Genomic DNA, 20,000 nt, shown 5'->3' on the forward strand with positions numbered 1-20,000 from the left:
ATAATCGTTATATACAAAATACCCAGCCAGAAAGTAGGACCAATTGTTTGAAGAGAATAACCCAGGCAGCACAAATGTCTAGGTGAACCGCCAAGACTTTGGGAAACACTGGTAAAACTGTCACAACCGTGCATGACGAACTGCAAACTCTAAAGAAGAGGCAGAATGAACATAGATTTTTTTTACACTTGAGGATTCTGCGAGGTTAGATTGACACTGATTTTATTTACAATCTAGATGTTCTTATCTAACTCAGTTCATTTGAAAGCCTTCATCATTTCAATACTTTTTTTAAACAATTTTATTAATAAGTAACATACTTATCGGGAACAGGATATATATATATATATATATATATATATATATATATATATATATATATATATATATATATATATATATATATATATATATATATATATACAAAAAGATTAGGTGATGAAAGATTGAATATCAGATTGGAGGGAGAGAGTATGGAGGAGGTGAACGTATTCAGATATTTGGGAGTGGACGTGTCAGCGGATGGGTCTATGAAAGATGAGGTGAATCATAGAATTGATGAGGGAAAAAGAGTGAGTGGTGCACTTAGGAGTCTGTGGAGACAAAGAACTTTGTCCTTGGAGGCAAAGAGGGGAATGTATGAGAGTATAGTTTTACCAACGCTCTTATATGGGTGTGAAGCGTGGGTGATGAATGTTGCAGCGAGGAGAAGGCTGGAGGCAGTGGAGATGTCATGTCTGAGGGCAATATGTGGTGTGAATATAATGCCGAGAATTCGTAGTTTGGAAGTTAGGAGGAGGTGCGGGATTACTAAAACTGTTGTCCAGAGGGCTGAGGAAGGGTTGTTGAGGTGGTTCGGACATGTAGAGAGAATGGAGCGAAACAGAATGACTTCAAGAGTGTATCAGTCTGTAGTGGAAGGAAGGCGGGGTAGGGGTCGGCCTAGGAAAGGTTGGAGGGAGGGGGTAAAGGAGGTTTTGTGTGCGAGGGGCTTGGACTTCCAGCAGGCATGCCTGAGCGTGTTTGATAGGAGTGAATGGAGACAAATGGTTTTTAATACTTGACGTGCTGTTGGAGTGTGAGCAAAGTAACATTTATGAAGGGATTCAGGGAAACCGGCAGGCCGGACTTGAGTCCTGGAGATGGGAAGTACAGTGCCTGCACTCTGAAGGAGGGGTGTTAATGTTGCAGTTTAAAAACTGTAGTGTAAAGCACCCTTCTGGCAAGACAGTGATGGAGTGAATGATGGTGAAAGTTTTTCTTTTTCGGGCCACCCTGCCTTGGTGGGAATCGGCCAGTGTGATAATAAAAAATAATATAATAATATATATATATATATATATATGTCGTGCCGAATCGGCAGAACTTGCGATCTTGGCTTAAATAGCAACGTTCATCTTACCATATAGGACAAGCGAAAATTTGAGTATGTAATAATTTCGCCAAAATCATTCTGAACCTAACGAAAAAAATATATTTCACTGTGTTTGTTTAGTATTAAATTATTGTAAACAAATCTAAAATATGTATAGTAGGGTTAGGCTAAAATAAATTGTTCTTGTTATAATAAGGTTAGGTAAGTTTTCTAAGATTCTTTTGGTGCAAAATTAAAATTTTTTACATTAACATTAATGAAAAAAATATATCTTTAAATGTATAAGAGAAAATTTTAAAAAGGACTTAATTTTAAAAGAGTTCTTGCTAATTGACCAGTTTTACATATTCGGCACGACATATATATATACAATATATATATAATCACAAACACATATTCGTGTATATTATTAATAAAATCAAAACTAGGCGCCAAACCCACAAGAGTCATGCAGCAAATATTCATATATATACACAAACATACACCATGGTGGCCTACAAGAAATGCTGAAAACTGGACTCCACGAACATAACTCTGTTCGTGGAGTCCAATTTTCAACATTTCTTGTAATACATCACATGATTACAAATAGGGAATTACTGTATACAAAACCCTATAGTTCGAGAAAACTTAATAAACGTAACCAACTCAGAGGTAACGCTCTTATCTGTAGCTTCACTTTTGACAATCACACAAAAACGCCTCAGAAGAGATAAAAATCTCGCCTTAGCAGCTGTTACCAGTTTATATACATAACAATAAACATCACGTCATGTTTTTCTCTCTCTAGAGTATCACTGTTTACTGGATTCTACTAAAATGCTATTTATGATGTCGTTGAGTAGCTAGACCTCCACCTCACTTGAAGCAGTGAGTGTTGCAAGAGGTTAAAACACTGTGGACTGACGCAATTAAATTTATATTGCAGACGCATTCAGCGCCTCGATTTCATCCTCCATCATAAATCTTTCTTTCGCAAAGTTTCCATAAGCCGACTTCGTGGCTTCTTCGGCGTCGATGTATGGACCTGGAGGCTGGTCTCGACTCAAGGGCCATCGACTTGAAACTCCAGAAATAATGATAAGAATTTCTGGGAAAGATGGACGGTCACAGCTCATAGGATTGAGGTCTTTTATGCCAACTGGTTATCGGTTATTAGTTGTCCTCTATAACAGCTTCCTCTCTCACGGTGAGGACGACACAGACGCCCACAACTGTAGACGACGACAACCAACACACGACAGTTCTCACTCGTAGCTTGTAATGAAACTAACATTAATAATAATAATAATATTAATATAAATAATAATAATAATAATAATAATTATTATTATTATTATTATTATTATTATTATTACTATTATTATTATTGTTATTATTATTATTATTATTATTATTATTATTATGAGGAAGTGCTAAGAATATATCAGTCAAACAGAGTCTCGAAAATGGGAAAATTCAGATTACATTCAAGGAAAAGAATTGTAGCTCAAATTCTTTGGATCAAAATTTCTTAAGCATCATCATTTATGAAGCATTCGATTATATTTTCCCATTTTACGAATGCTGTATATGACGACTATTACACACACACAAACATACATACATACATATATATATATATATATATATATATATATATATATATATATATATATATATATATATATATATATATATATATATATATATATATATATATATATATATATATATATATCATATATCAAGAGACAGCTTTCTCCTATCAAACACGCTCACAAGAAGCCCCTCGCACACAAAACCTCCTTTAGATACACTCTTGAAGTCATTCTGTTTCGCTCCATTCTCTCTACATGTCCGAACCACCTCAACAACCCTTCCTCAGCCCTCTGGACAACAGTTTTGGTAATCCCGCACCTCCTCCTAACTTCCAAACTACGCTTTTGCTCAATTCCTCCTCATTCACCGCCGTTCCCTGCTTATCGCTACCATCTTGTACCGAAGTATTATGGCGAGATCGTGCCTGCTGCATCTCATCTCCTGTGTTCGGCTGCTGGTCTTCCTGTTTCTCCATTTAGTATACAGTAACAGCAACAAATGCTGGCTGGAGGCGGCCATTCGCAGGATGTCGTGCTGAACCAACCACAAACTTCAGGGAACAGAATCCACAATGACTGTGGTTAGTGTTTTGGTCTAGACTCTTGAAGTGAGAAAGGTCTTCTGAGGCTAAGACGTTGTCTTGTGAGTCCAAGAGGCTTTTTTTTTTTTTTAGACGAAGAATTTCGCTTGAAAGGCTGTGGCAAATAAAGTGTCTGATGCAAAAATATAACACCTGAAAATTACACCCAAACACCGAAAACTCGCCCGTGGAATTATCATTACGATGCTAACTGGTATTTTTATGTTTTCTCCCACAGGCTAACTACACTTTTCCAAAACATAATATCATCACCTACAATTCCCCACAAACCCATGTACATCTCACCTTCATTCAACATACCTCCTACCTATCTCTCACCAACTTCCCACCTACCTCCCACCTGCCTCCCACTTACAACCCGCTAACAATAACAACTCAACTACCGTGTTCTATGGCAAATCTGTGAAGATCAGCGGAGTCCTCTTCAGTCTCTTTCTCTCCTTTGGTCCACTCTTCACTCCAGCCGGCCACCACACCTGCAACAAATGTAAAAAATCAGTACTTAACATAACTAACTTATTGAAACGCACAGTTGTACCTTATTTTTATTGTTCTTATGAGGTCTTGATCATTAATAATAAATGCTGGGTTTGTGTAACGAAATCAAAGGATTGTGATTTGTATAATATTGTATGATTGCTTTGAAAATACAGTAAATTGTCACTTTGAGTAAGACGGAGGGAGGAGGTGTTCCACCTTACACTATATACATAACCGGACTAGACGAGGTTAATTCTTGGTGCTTTCATTTCCCTTTCCCTTCACCCTTACTTAAGAGGTTAGGTGGTGTTTTGCTGCCGACCAGGGAAGGCCAAGGACAGGTGTCTTCATTAATAAAGCCTCACATGCAGGAACCTTCTTACACACTACCATCTTGGGGACTGAATTTCTACGATGGGTCAGTAATATAGGCACGAACGCACGTGTCTCGCCTGCTTTGACGTCTGAGTATGTGTGCTACGTAGGCATGTACGTGTGTGTGTGTTTTGCGCATGGTAAAGTCCGTGTACGTCAGTTATTGGGACCTGCGTGCATGTGTCTCGCCAAAGCCGCTGACGACACTATCCCTCGACCTCTCACAGTGTTGTGGTAAGAAGGACACACAAGTGTCCTCTGTTGGTTTATGATAATAGACACGTACCACCTGGTGGTGGTGATGGAGGAGTAATTTGATTAGACACCTGGCCTCTATTTTAAAGAAATAGGGGATGGGGAAACACTGGTGCGTTAGGGGAGGAGATAAACACACAGCAATCAGTAATGAGTAGGTAACATCGACACCTGGTCTCTGTTATTGGGGGGAGACGAGGGGTGCAGACACCTGGTGTCAAGTAAGGGAATGTAGATACCTGGTTCATAGTCGCGGAGTATAGATACCTGGTCCCTGGTAATTACAGAGGGCTGCTGACCCCTGCCCTACATAACACTAGTTTCCCCTCGCCCTCTATACTTGTGTACACTCGAACATAAACTAAGAGTAATGTTGTCATTCTGTCCCCAACCAAAACATAACCTCGACAGAAATATAAACAATTAAAATCACTTAAAAAATCTACTTCGTCTCTACATTAATCATTCTATCTATCTTCTACATCTGTACTGTAATTTGCGTTTTAAGACCATATTTCTTCCTCTAGATAAAAGGCTTGCAGCAGGGGTACAAGACTTGTCTTCTTGATAAACGGTCTGCAGCAGGCGTATCAAAGATTGTTCTTCTTCCTAGTGGATAATGTGTAATGGGTATATCAAAACCTACTGGCACTAAATAGTATGCTTCCAGGGAGTGAACAAAAGACACGCTTTGCACAACAAGCTTTTATTGGAACAATGTTTCTATCTGTAAAGATAACTCGACAGTGACAAGATAAAGGCTGTCAGGGATCGAAAACTTGACTGCAAAGTATATCTGTTCTTCACATCAAGATGTGTTCCACTTCTTGATGAACGACATGCACGCTCAATCCACCTGTCCCAGAACACACACACACACACTGACACTTCACCTTCATCTCACTCTTCATGAAACAAATGAGAGTCACATTTTGATTCGCTGCTAAACTCTCATGTGATATCGTCTGCTGCAATTCCGTGTCGGGTCAGATTTATAATTTAAACAAAAAAAGAAATATACACCGTATTTTGTTAAACTAATTTAAGGCAATTTGCCGTCCATTATGCAAAAAAGACTGAACATGGTATCTGGGTTCCAGCGTCACGCGAAAGTGTCATGTGGACCACGATATTAATGTTTTACCTGTGAGCGAGGGAGCATGTGCGTGTGAACCCGTGTGTACGGCTTTTCCGTGCCTGTGTGAACGCTCATGTGCGCGTGTGTCGGGATAATGGTGTGAACAGTAGGTACAGTGAGAGAAGTTACGTGATAGTTTTGACTGTGATGATTGAGAACAGTGCCAATGGGAAAGACGGTGTTAGTGAGAGATGCCTTACCATTGGTCCCTTCAAGGGATCATAATATCCCACTGCCACTACAACACTGCAGACAGTGTTGTAGTGCCAGTGAAATCTTTCAAATGATGCCACACAACACAGGAACCACCACTGGTGTGTCACAACACAGCAACCACCACTGGTGTCACTACACAGGAACCACCACTGGTGTGTCACTACACAGCAACCACCACTGGTGTGTCACTACACAGGAACCACCACTGGTGTGTCACTACACAGGAACCACCACTGGTGTGTCACTACACAGGAACCACCACTGGTGTGTCACTACACAGGAACCACCACTGGTGTGTCACTACACAGGAACCACCACTGGTGTGTCACTACACAGGAACCACCACTGGTGTGTCACTACACAGGAACCACCACTGGTGTGTCACTACATAGGAACCACCACTGGTGTGTCACTACACAGGAACCACCACTGGTGTGTCACTACACAGGAACCACCACTGGTGTGTCACTACACAGGAACCACCACTGGTGTGTCACTACACAGGAACCACCACTGGTGTGTCACTACACAGGAACCACCACTGGTGTGCCACTACACAGGAACCACCACTGGTGTGTCACTACACAGGAACCACCACTGGTGTGTCACTACACAGGAACCACCACTGGTGTGTCACTACACAGGAACCACCACTGGTGTGTCACTACACAGGAACCACCACTGGTGTGTCACTACACAGGAACCACCACTGGTGTGTCACTACACAGGAACCACCACTGGTGTGTCACTACACAGGAACCACCACTGGTGTATCACTACACAGGAACCACCACTGGTGTGTCACTATACAGAACCACCACTGGTGTGTCACTACACAGGAACCACCACTGGTGTGTCACTATACAGGAACCACCACTGGTGTGTCACTACACAGGAACCACCACTGGTGTGTCACTACACAGGAACCACCACTGGTGTGTCACTACACAGGAACCACCACTGGTGTGTCACACAACACAGTCACATTACCATAAATCTTCACACTCTCCAAGTTCACTCTGCGTTCCAAGAATTAAATTTTTTTTAACATTTCGGTAAGTTATATCCTGCAGATCAAAGGACCGAAGAAAGAACTACTGTTAAGTTCTGTATATTCCCACAGTAATTACTGTAATCATTGATTAAAACTGCCGTTCTCAGCGTGTTGATTAAGTTTGTAATTGCAACTCGCTAAGCTCTGGGGAGAACATTAAGTGCAAGGAATAGTTTCCAGGATCGATCCTCCGTTCACGAATCAGAAGACACTTCTCTCTCTCAGCCTGAAGAATACAGAGTTCGTGGGTCTGAGTAATTAAGGTTGGTTAATGGGATTTAAAGCTAGCCAAGAACACTCTAATCTCTAAAACCGAGGGCAAGGTATACTCTCAGTGTATATGTTTGTTAAAAATACCTTACAGCTGGTGGTGTAGAGATGGTGGTGGTATTGTGAAGGAGTGTAGTGGTGGTGGTACTGTGAAGGAGTGTAGTGGTGGTGGTACTGTGAAGGAGTGTAGTGGTGGTGGTATTGTGAAGGAGTGTAGTGGTGGTGGTACTGTGAAGGAGTGTAGTGGTGGTGGTATTGTGAAGGAGTGTAGTGGTGGTGGTATTGTGAAGGTGTGTAGTGGTGGTGGTACTGTGAAGGAGTGTAGTGGTGGTGGTATTGTGAAGGAGTGTAGTGGTGGTGGTATTGTGAAGGTGTGTAGTGGTGGTGGTACTGTGAAGGAGTGTAGTGGTGGTGGTATTGTGAAGGAGTGTAGTGGTGGTGGTATTGTGAAGGTGTGTAGTGGTGGTGGTACTGTGAAGGAGTGTAGTGGTGGTGGTACTGTGAAGGAGTGTAGTGGTGGTGGTATTGTGAAGGAGTGTAGTGGTGGTGGTATTGTGAAGGTGTGTAGTGGTGGTGGTATTGTGAAGGAGTGTAGTGGTGGTGGTATTGTGAAGGTGTGTAGTGGTGGTGGTATTGTGAAGGAGTGTAGTGGTGGTGGTATTGTGAAGGTGTGTAGTGGTGGTGGTACTGTGAAGGAGTGTAGTGGTGGTGGTATTGTGAAGGAGTGTAGTGGTGGTGGTACTGTGAAGGAGTGTAGTGGTGGTGGTACTGTGAAGGAGTGTAGTGGTGGTGGTATTGTGAAGGAGTGTAGTGGTGGTGGTATTGTGAAGGTGTGTAGTGGTGGTGGTACTGTGAAGGAGTGTAGTGGTGGTGGTATTGTGAAGGAGTGTAGTGGTGGTGGTATTGTGAAGGAGTGTAGTGGTGGTGGTACTGTGAAGGAGTGTAGTGGTGGTGGTACTGTGAAGGAGTGTAGTGGTGGTGGTACTGTGAAGGAGTGTAGTGGTGGTGGTACTGTGAAGGAGTGTAGTGGTGGTGGTAGTACTGTGAAGGAGTGTAGTGGTGGTGGTGGTACTGTGAAGGAGTGTAGTGGTGGTGGTGGTACTGTGAAGAAGTGTACTTTTGGTGGTCGTACTGTGAAGGAGTGTAGTGGTGGTGGTGGTACTGTGAAGGAGTGTAGTGGTGGTGGCGGTACTGTGAAGGAGTGTAGTGGTGGTGGTGGTGGTACTGTGAAGGAGTGTAGTGGTGGTGGTACTGTGAAGAACTGTACTTTTGGTGGTGGTACTGTGAAGGATTGTAGTGGAGGAGGTGGTACTGTGAAGGAGTGTACTGGTGGTGGTGGTGGTACTGTGAAGGAGTGTAGTGGTGGTGGCGGTACTGTGAAGGAGTGTAGTGGTGGTGGTACTGTGAAGGAGTGTAGTGGTGGTGGTGGTACTGTGAAGGAGTGTACTGGTGGTGGAGGTACTGTGAAGGAGTGTTTTAATGGTACTGTGAAGGAGTGTACTGGTGATGGTGGTACTGTGAAGGAGTGTGTTTGTGATGTTGGTACTGTGAAGGAGTGTAATGGTGATGGTGGTACTGTGAAGTAGAGTACTGGTGGTGGTGGTATTGTGAAGTAGAGTACTGGTGATTTTGGTACTGTGAAGAAGTGTGCTGGTATTGTGCAGGAGTGTTCTGGTGATAGTGGTACCATGAATGAGTGTATTAATGGTACTGTGAAGGAGTGTACTAGTGGAACTGTGAAGCAGAGTACTGATAGTACTGTGAGGTAGAGTACTGGTTGTGGTGGTAACCAAAATTAAAAAATAACACATTCACAAATCAGATAAACTTAATCCAGCTAAAGCTCTGTTAACTCAGTCAAGCTTAAAATATAACTTAACCATATGTAAATAATTAAAACTTGCCTGCTAATTATTTCAAGTTAAAAATAAATAAAAATGATAGACAGAATCATTTTATTTGCCATTTTATGTTAATTAAATTTGGAAAAGTAATTAATTTTGTTAATTTCATTTGCCACAAAGTATAAGTTGATTTGTAGTATACGATTTTTTTAATGAATTGTTCAAGATGGTTAACGAAAATCTGTAGTGATGAGAACTGAGACGAATGTGAAGCTTCGTTAATCATTGGTGGTGAGGGAACTCGGGAACTCAGTGCTCTGTCTGTGTGGGAGCTCAGAACTCTCAGTGCTTCTGTGTGGGAACTCAGAACACTCAGTGCTTCTGTGTGGGAACTCAGAACACTCAGTGCTTCTGTGTGGGAACTCAGAACACTCAGTGCTTCTGTGTGGGAACTCAGAACATTCAGTGCTTCTATGTGGGAACTCAGGACACTCAGTGCTTCTGTGTGGGAACTCAGAACACTCAGTGCTTCTGTGTGGGAACTCAGAACATTCAGTGCTTCTGTGTGGGAACTCAGAACACTCAGTGTTCTGCTTGTGTGGGGTAGGATACTGCCGACACTGGTGAAGACACACTTTGCAGAACTAGCTTCTGTTGGGACAACGTCTTGATCTGCGCTGAACTTTAAGCAAGTCGTGACTTGATGAAGATCAATACAGATCGAAACTAGGTCTCTGCAAAAGCTAGTTGTGCAAATTGTCTGCAACACAACATGAAGCCTAGTAGCTACCAGATCATTTAGAAAATATTTACCTAGACAAATGTTCGAGACGAGTTTGGATACTATTAAAGACACAAGTGTTAAGAAGTTCTTCATTTGTGCAACATTTCTCGTTTTCAACTACTTGCATTTGTATCCTTTGCACCAAGTGTCGGCATATTGCCTGCCTCCACAAGTTGGATATAGTTAGGTACACGAAGGTACGATTTGGTTAATCTGTCATTGTGTTCTAAAACGATTTTCCCTAAGTCAAAACCCTCTTGTGGAGGCTTTGTACAAAGTGGATTACTTCGTTGCCACAACGCACAACCTGCACACTGTTAGAGAAACTCTGATGAAGACATGTGCTTTGGAAATGTTAAAGCTGGTGTCTGGCAAACATAATCGGAAGAAAATAGAAAAATATACCCCTCCCAAATGACTTATTTGTAACTTAAAAATTTGATACATATCTTCGCATGATATTAAACAATACATAAGAGAATGAAAATCTAAGTTTCTCGTACTTAACATGAAGTTGGAGGCACTATTGATGTAACTCGTTCCACATATCACCGGCTCTTCAATATTCCCTGCTAGGAAGTGTGCCCAGGGCACGATGTCCTCCTGTATTACTCGGAAATTGTTTGACTCACGCGAAGTTAAAGTTTTCACTCTGCTCACTGAACTTCGGGAGGAGGAGGAGAAGGAGACCAAGTTTCTTCACGGAAAAGAACTCTAGCATCCATGAAAAATCTGAGAATTCAGATTTTTTATCCCTGGCCCGTCTTATGTGGAGGGCAAATGACCAGAAGTTGTCTTAGTGAAGGTCTTAATTTTATTATAATGGACGATTAATAAATTATCCCTTCTGGAAAAGAAGGTACGAGATGAGCAATTACGAGACGAGGGTAAAACATTTTTCACCCAGTCACATAAAGGGGAAAAAAATTACTTATTTGACAGCCCAGTGAAATTATTATCAGAATTATTTTGGCTTAGTAGAGCTAAATCCCTGTGAATGGATTCATAATCCGGACTTCACTTACCTAGATGGTTTCGATGATGCTAATATAGCAAAATATTGACGTGTGAATCAAGGAACTCGTGAGGGAAAAATCTAGACAAGGAATTCAGCAGAACTCAGGTGGAGATTGTTGATGATGGATTATCTTGATGTTTCCAGACTGGCTCTGTAGTTTCCTTCCTTAAACCTCAACTTATCTATGAGAAGCCTGGTTTCTCACTTTGCTGCCTGTAGAAACTTCAAATGTGGTTGAATGCAGCAGATAATATGCGAGTTGCCACATCAAAGACAGCTCCTTGATTACATGGTAAAGTTTCTTGGCAGAAGCAGCAGCATCCATCTCAGTAAGATCTACGCTAATTTCTTAAGTAACTTTGATGATGCGCTGAATTTGATTTGCCTTCAAGTGACCAAGAAGTTTTTTTTTTTTTAAGGTGTCCTCAAAACTGATTTTTTTTTCTCTCTAAACGCAATATCATCATGAAAACATATTGTATAAAAAGAGCGAGGGCCCAAGAGTATCACTTGAGGCTCACGAGGAGTCGTCAGTGCAAAAGAGTAAACAAAAAAAAAATAATAATTGACGATGTGTTAATACACCATCACTCAGCTCCTGTCATCCTCACTTACACAACTTTACTCAACACTTGTTGCAAGAATGATACAATATATATAATATACCAGTCTCATAATTTCGTAGTATATCGTTCACTTTTAGTGCAAATTGCTAACCTTTCCATTATGCCAAAATAGTTGACCTATAAAATTCTGTTTAATAAATTTTAATCACTTCATAAATAATTTTACACACTGCTACAAAAATTTTTTTTTTGTCGGTTAATGATTTCAGGAGGAATGTTTTATAGTTGGTTAATAATTTTTAGTGAATATTTTGATTATAGACATAAGATGTATGAATTTTTGACTGTGTTGGCTGTGTCTTCACTACTGTAGTTCATTGTTGGTTGTCTTCACTACTGTAGTTCATTGTTGGTTGTCTTCACAAGCACTTCTGTGTTGATAGTGCCTTCACTACTGTAGTTCTATGTTGGTAGTGTCTTCACTACTGTAGTTCTATGTTGGTAGTGTCTTCACTACTGTAGCTCTATGTTGGTAGTGCCTTCACTACTGTAGTTCTATGTTGGTAGTGTCTTCACTACTGTAGTTCTATGTTGGTAGTGTCTTCACTACTGTAGCTCTATGTTGGTAGTGTCTTCACTACTGTAGTTCTATGTTGGTAGTGTCTTCACTACTGTAGTTCTATGTTGGTAGTGTCTTCACTACTGTAGTTCTATGTTGGTAGTGTCTTCACTACTGTAGCTCTATGTTGGTAGTGTCTTCACTACTGTAGTTCTATGTTGGTAGTGTCTTCACTACTGTAGCTCTATGTTGGTAGTGTCTTCACTACTGTAGTTCTATGTTGGTAGTGTCTTCACTACTGTAGTTCTATGTTGGTAGTGTCTTCACTACTGTAGTTCTATGTTGGTAGTGTCTTCACTACTGTAGTTCATTGCTGGTTGTCTTCACAAGCAGTTCTGTGTTGATAGTGCCTTCACTACTGTAGTTCTATGTTGGTAGTGTCTTCACTACTGTAGTTCTATGTTGGTAGTGTCTTCACTACTGTAGCTCTATGTTGGTAATGCCTTCACTACTGTAGTTCTATGTTGGTAGTGTCTTCACTACTGTAGTTCTATGTTGGTAGTGTCTTCACTACTGTAGCTCTATGTTGGTAGTGTCTTCACTACTGTAGTTCTATGTTGGTAGTGTCTTCACTACTGTAGCTCTATGTTGGTAGTGTCTTCACTACTGTAGTTCTATGTTGGTAGTGTCTTCACTACTGTAGTTCTATGTTGGTAGTGTCTTCACTACTGTAGTTCTATGTTGGTAGTGTCTTCACTACTGTAGTTCTATGTTGGTAGTGTCTTCACTACTGTAGCTCTATGTTGATAGTGTCTTCACTACTGTAGTTCTATGTTGGTAGTGTCTTCACTACTGTAGTTCTATGTTGGTAATGTCTTCACTACTGTAGTTCTATGTTGGTAGTGTCTTCACTACTGTAGTTCTATGTTGGTAGTGTCTTCACTACTGTAGTTCTATGTTGGTAGTGTCTTCACTACTGTAGTTCTATGTTGGTAGTGTCTTCACTACTGTAGTTCTATGTTGGTAGTGTCTTCACTACTGTAGTTCTATGTTGGTAGTGTCTTCACATCGTAGTACTGTGTTCGCTGTGTCTTCACTACTGTAGCTCTGTTAGCTGTGTTTCACAGCTAACACAGTAGTTCTGTGATTTGTTTCAGAATGCTTCGGCTTCATAACCCTCGCACGATACAAACCTCTCAAATAGTAAGGTCAACATTCAACTCTATATCAGGAAAGATATGAATGATCTTTTAGGAGAGTTTAAAGTCTATGCACAACACGAAGCATTAAGGCTGTTAGTAACTTGTTACTACCAGTTAAGAATACTTTAATAGCCAGAACAGATATTACAGCTAACTCTCTGTGTATATATACTGATGCATACCTCTGATGGTATATATCCTTGCCAGTATATTTACAATTTGTTTAACGGTAATTAAAAAGTCATAGGTTTATCTGCTCCATGGTTTGCCGGAGAAAGAAGCTATTTCATAAGTCAACTTCAAGAGAGTGTTTTGTCTTTGGATGAGTTGTTTAAGCACTGTGTGTGTTGGTTCTCCACCTGTGTGAAGACTGAGCCACGTAGGTTCGAATCCTGTGCTTGTCTGATATATATATATATATATATATATATATATATATATATATATATATATATATATCTATATATATATATATATATATATATATCCACAGAACAATAGAATGCTGCGACCAGCCGGAAATCGAATACGGGACATTTAGCGTGGCTAAATGGTAAACAAACTAACCTCCTGGCTTTAATTCCCTACTGGTCGCAGTATCTGATATATATATATATATATATATATATATATATATATATATATATATATATATTTTTTTTTTTTTTTATATATATATTATATATTTATTATCATTATCACACTGGCCGATTCCCACCAAGGCAGGGTGGCCCGAAAAAGAAAAACTTTCACCATCATTCACTCCATCACTGTCTTGCCAGAAGGGTGCTTTACACTACAGTTTTTAAACTGCAACATTAACACCCCTCCTTCAGAGTGCAGGCACTGTACTTCCCATCTCCAGGACTCAAGTCCGGCCTGCCGGTTTCCCTGAATCCCTGACTTTGCTCACACTCCAACAGCACGTCAAGTCCATAACTCCTATCAAACACGTTCACTTTATATATATATATATATATATATATATATATATATATATATATATATATATATATATATATATATATATATATATGTCGTGCCGAATAGGCAGAACTTGCGATTTTGGCTTAAATAGCAAGGCTCATCTTGCCATACAGGACAAGAGAAAATTTGTGTATGCAATAATTTCGCCAAAATCATTCTGAACCTAACGCAAAAAATATATTTCACTGTGTTTGTTTAGTATTAAATTATTGTAAACAAATCTAAAATATATTTAGTTGGGTTAGGCTAAAATAAAGTGTTCTTGTTATAATAAGGTTAGGTAAGTTTTCTAAGATTCTTTTGGTGCAAAATTAAAAATTTTTACATTAACATTAATGAAAAAAATATATCTTTAAGCGTATAAGAGAAAATTTCAGAAAGGACTTAATTTTAAATGAATTCTTGCTAATTGACCAGTTTTACATATTCGGCACGACATATATATATATATATATATATATATATATATATATATATATATATATATATATATATATATATATATATATATATATATATATATATATATATATATATATATCAGACGAGCTTTAATACGAAAAACAATAGACAGTGCACTTTGACGGTGGGCAGCACTAGTGCACCACTGGAGCACATCACCTGCCACAAGAAAGGCATTTCCTCAACGCTTAAACAGTGATAATTAATAACAATGAGTATTAATATTATCAGCAACGCAGGCGCAATTATTTCAATTATTCATAGCGTCTCTCTCCAAATTTGTGAAGCGTCAGTAAGGGAGGTAATTGTTGCTTTGCAATGTTGCGAGTAATGTTGCGAGGAATGTTGCAAAATCATTCCATTAACATTCTCATTTATCCTAGCATATAAATGAGGTGCTTGTTAGAGGTGTCGTTAAGCTTTTTATCATTAAGAAAGCTCGTTCATGGAATTATTAAAGACGTTTCTGAGGTGGCACCAGAGTCATTGTGTGATGGTATGGTGGAATGTGTTAGATGGGAAGGTATGAGGGACTGTTAGATGGGTAGGTATGAGGGACTGTTAGATGGGTAGGTATGAGGCACTGTTAGATGGTATGGTATGAGGGACTGCTAGATGGGAAGGAATGAGGGACGGTTAGATGGGTAGGTATGAGGCACTGTTAGATGGTAAGGTATGAGACACTGTTAGATGGTAAGGTATGAGGCACTGTTAGATGGTAATGTATGAGGCACTCTTAGATGCTAAGGTATGAGGCACTGTTAGATGCTAAGGTATGAGGGAACTGTTAGATAGTAGGGTATAAGGCACTGTTAGGTGATAAGGTATGAGGGACTGTTAGATGAGGTAGTATAGCGAGGCGGATCACACTGAATGAAGGTACAGTGGAACGTGTCAGAGGAGAGTACTCAACCCAACAAGGCTGTCTACACCTCCTGTATCCCAAGTGTGAAGCTCTGTATTAGTCAGCCATAAATAATTTTCTCTCCAGCAGATGCAAATAAGAGAGATAGAGATCGATGAGAGAGACTTTCGTGTACGTCATCTTAAAAAAGGCTGCAAGTGATAACTAAGATCACCGTGTTAAAGTCTTCCTTGGGTGCCAAGTTGTTCATATTGGCACGACGCCACCTTTACGAGGCACCATACTGGTCTGAGAGGCCAGTTAATGCCCAAACTTGCCTGAGGGCCACCAGTAGTTTATATTATCAGAGAGACGCACACCCACCGCACCTGCTTCGCCCTTCATTTATGCTAATGGTGCTGTTGTGGCCGGCTGTTAGGTGATTATTACAGAATAGCTGCGTGAGTCGCATGCCTCCGATGAGGTTACAGCGGCTGAACGTGGGCAGCAGCAATCTGCAGGAGCATCACCGGCACCAACAACAGCAGCAGTAGCACTGACAACAAATAGCAGCAGCTGCTACGATGTGGTTACAGTGGTCAAACCTAGGAAGTACCAGCAGCCATAGCAGCTGAAGCAAAAGAAGCAGTGCTAGCAACAACATCAGTAGCAGCTTCAGTGTGGTTAGACCGTACGTGGGCTACACTAGCAGCAAGAGCTACTAGCACCACCCCCACAAAACCCTCGGAAACTCTTAACTTTTGACAGATTTTTTTTTAGCTCGGTTCGTTGCATAAGCGGAAACAATTTCGTTAATAATAGGTAGCCATCACCTTTACTGAAGGGAGGAAGGGAGGGAGGAAGGTAGGGAGGGATTTAAGGAGGGAGAGAGGGAGGGAGGGATTTAAGAAGGGAGGGATGGATGGACAGAGAAAGAGATAAGGAGAAGTTTTACCAAGCAGAGGGGAATGGTAATGAAAGTTAAAGGATTTGAGAATTAAAGAGATTCAGATAGGAAGTAAGTATAGCGTAGTGAATGTGTCGACAGATGACTGTTAAAACTGAGTTGAAATAAACAATAGATTATTATTATTATTATTATTATTATTATTATTATTATTATTATTATTGTTGTTGTTGTTGTTGTTGTTGTTGGTGTTGTTGTTGTTGTTGTTGATGATGATGTTATTATTATTATTAGTTATTATTAATGTTAGTGGAAAACACTAAGCTCGTAGGAATCATAGAACGCTTGCGGAATGTAAAGTTATAAGTTATCAGGTTTGATGTGAAGAACGAGAGAACAGCCGTAAACACTTAGCACTTCTCTAGAAGGAAGACAACAGACGCGAGAAAGAGGACACAGCACAGAACACTTCACACAGAGAGCGAAACAAGTGAATGAACTGACGCAGAAGTGGAATGTATATATGAGATTGTAGTTTGTGGTGACGTTAGTGTGTGGGTGTGAGTCAGTACCTCAGAGAGGCCAGGTACTGACACAAGTTTGATGATCCTCTTAGACCTTCAAGACTTAAGAGGATTTTGGTTGCAGTGTAGCTTTGTCTTACTACATAGTGGGGAAGGTGTGTGTGTGTGTGTGTGTCTGTGTGTGTGTGTGTGTGTGTGTGTGTGTGTGTGTGTGTGTGTGTATGCGTGCGCGAGGAGCGTTTAAAATACTGAACTTGCTGCCTTTCCATCAAAGTAACCTCTATAATCCCCCCTTCCCTTCCCTTCCCTTCCTCCATCACCTTCCTCTAATACCCTCCCTTCCTTCCCTTGTCGTCAGTCTTCCACCAGTCCCTCCGTAGCATCTTTGCTCTCCTGTGTCGCTGAAAAAACTACATTAAACTGGGCAGATTTTTTAAAGTCTCAGGCCTTGACACCACTGTGTTGACATCACTGTGTTCGCATCACTGTGTTGACATCACTGTGACATCTCTTTGTTGACATCACTGTGACATCACTGTATTGACATCACAGCCACAGTGACACCGTTGCCAGTACCACCATCTTCACAGCACTACAGCCACACTCTCTCTTATACCGTTACTACCACCACCTTTATTAACATCATTCCTACCACAATTATAACCACACTAACGTGGTCAGTGTCTCCACTACTGACCTCGTAATTACCACCACTATCAAGAGGTCACTACCATCATTAGCCTCTTCTATTTTTTTGTAAACACCTCAATTTGGCCAAAATAAAAGTGTCTGATAGGAACTCTGATTGGCAAAGTTTTCCTTCCCTTTAACAGCACTCAGATGAGAGGAATTTATGAGTGGAAGCTCAACCTCTCTCTCCCTCTCCTCGTCCTTCCTCTCTTTATGTCACATTCTCCCTGTCTCCCAGTCGCCCACCATTCCTGTTTCCCTGACTCCATCCTTCTCTCCCTATCTCTCACTCGGGCTCTTCCATTTTCTCTCCTGTCCTTGTATTTTACCCTAATTCTTTCCCTCTCTCCTTCACGCACTCTCTCTCTTACCGCCCGAACACAAGTGGGGTGTAATTACACTGTTAATCCGGGTTATGCAAGTGGCATTCATTCCCTGTAGCTCTGACGTAGAGAGAGAGAGAGAGAGAGAGAGAGAGAGAGAGAGAGAGAGAGAGAGAGAGAGAGAGAGAGAGAGAGAGAGAGAGAGAGAGAGTACCTTTTAAAGTCAGTTTCATCTGCAGTGGCCCTGCTGGTACCTTCCTAGCTGCAAGCACCTGTAACCACTACTTTCTCTACACTCCAGCATTAAATACCCTGAAATACTCTGAAAATTACGAAAAAAGATGAACTATCAAACACTTAGGACCTTTTATTGTCGAAGCCTCTCACTTCTGGGACCTTGTTCACCCCATAAGAGTGATGAAGGTGGTAGGAGTCACTCCTACCCCACTCTCCGCCTCTTTTTTAATCTCTTTGGGTTAAAAGTGATCAGGATCCCAGGACCGAAACGTTTTCAAATAAATATGTCCTAGTGTTTGATCACGTATTTTTTTTATAACAGTGAAGATGGTCCCAGGGTCGAAACGTTTCGATAATACAAGGTCCTAAATGTCTGCTTACGTGTGTGTTTTATATGCCAGGTTGTCACCACGTTGTCTGTAAAGTAACACTGTTGCTGCAACTCAGTATCCAGCTACATGGTAAGAAGACACACCTTGGATAAATATGCAAATCTGATAAATCTGTGAGCGAAACACTGTCGTAATAAAAATTCGTTTTGCAACTTGTTTCTTTACACAGCTGGTGCCAACTTAAGACACTGGAGTGTGCTTGGTCTTATTGTGAGAAACATCAATTTCAGTGACCTATTGCACCTCATGAGTGACTGCAGTGCTTGATCATGTGACCGCTGTAGTGAGGTTCAGATAATCGTTGTAGTAAGGCTCAGGGAACCGCTGTAGCGGTTCATCACCAGCCATCCTGAGGCCTAGGAACATGTGGACCAACTTGGTCCAGCTAACAATATACAAAAGTTCCTCCTAACGTCGCTCAGACTCAGTAGTGTTGAGCTTCATCTCTCCTTCCACATCCTCCCACAACACCTCAGAGTATCATTCACGACGTGATCACGTCTCTCCATGGCCCTTCACTCTTCCTATGAGGCAAATGTTACTCTGAAATATATCATGACTGCTGACAACACTCAAAAAAATCGTGACCAAATGCAAATTATATATGACGACTGGCTTCAAAATCTACACATATGCTATGGAATAATTATGTAAGCACCTGTCAATTACCTGTGTAATAATGTTGATGGTAGGAAATAGCTCTTAGACAGTAAAATATTTGTCAGGTACACTTACGCCTAGGTAGCGTGTCTTTACCATGGTTAGAAAACCTCCCCACACCCCTCAGAACCCCCCCACACCCCTCAGAACCTCCCCACACCCCTCAGAACCTCCCCACACCCCTCAGAACCTCCCCACACCCCTCAGAACCTCCCCACACCCCTCAGAACCTCCCCACACCCCTCAGAACCTCCCCACACCCCCCTCACAACCTCCCCACTTCCCTGGTGATCTCCCCACACCAATCAGAACCTTCCCTAGTAAAGGATTAAGCCTTCACTACCCTCTGCACTGAATGATAAATAATAATTTTTACGTAAGATATAGTTTAAACAGAGAGAGAGAGAGAGAGAGAGAGAGAGAGAGAGAGAGAGAGAGAGAGAGAGAGAGAGAGAGAGAGAGAGAGAGAGAGAGAGAGAGAGAGACCCTGGTATATTTCGCCCCACTACACAAGCTTTAGAAATGTTCACCCAATTTGAGGGGATGTATTTTGCCTGAGCCATCAGGTGTAACCAGCGTTGCAGTTCATGACTGCTCTATAACAGTACACCAGCGGTTCTATCAGGGTACAGCAGCTGTATCACAGTACAGCAAAG

At 40.9% G+C, this 20,000-nt stretch overlaps 1 pseudogene; it reads right to left on the reverse strand.

Annotated features, from left to right (window-relative positions):
* Positions 1–20,000, reverse strand: part of LOC128687160 (zwei Ig domain protein zig-8-like) — a 158,081-nt pseudogene that overhangs the window by 29,129 nt on the left and 108,952 nt on the right.

This window comes from Cherax quadricarinatus, chromosome 40 (genome assembly GCF_038502225.1).
Source record: "Cherax quadricarinatus isolate ZL_2023a chromosome 40, ASM3850222v1, whole genome shotgun sequence".
NCBI classification, from domain to species: Eukaryota; Metazoa; Arthropoda; class Malacostraca; order Decapoda; family Parastacidae; genus Cherax; species Cherax quadricarinatus.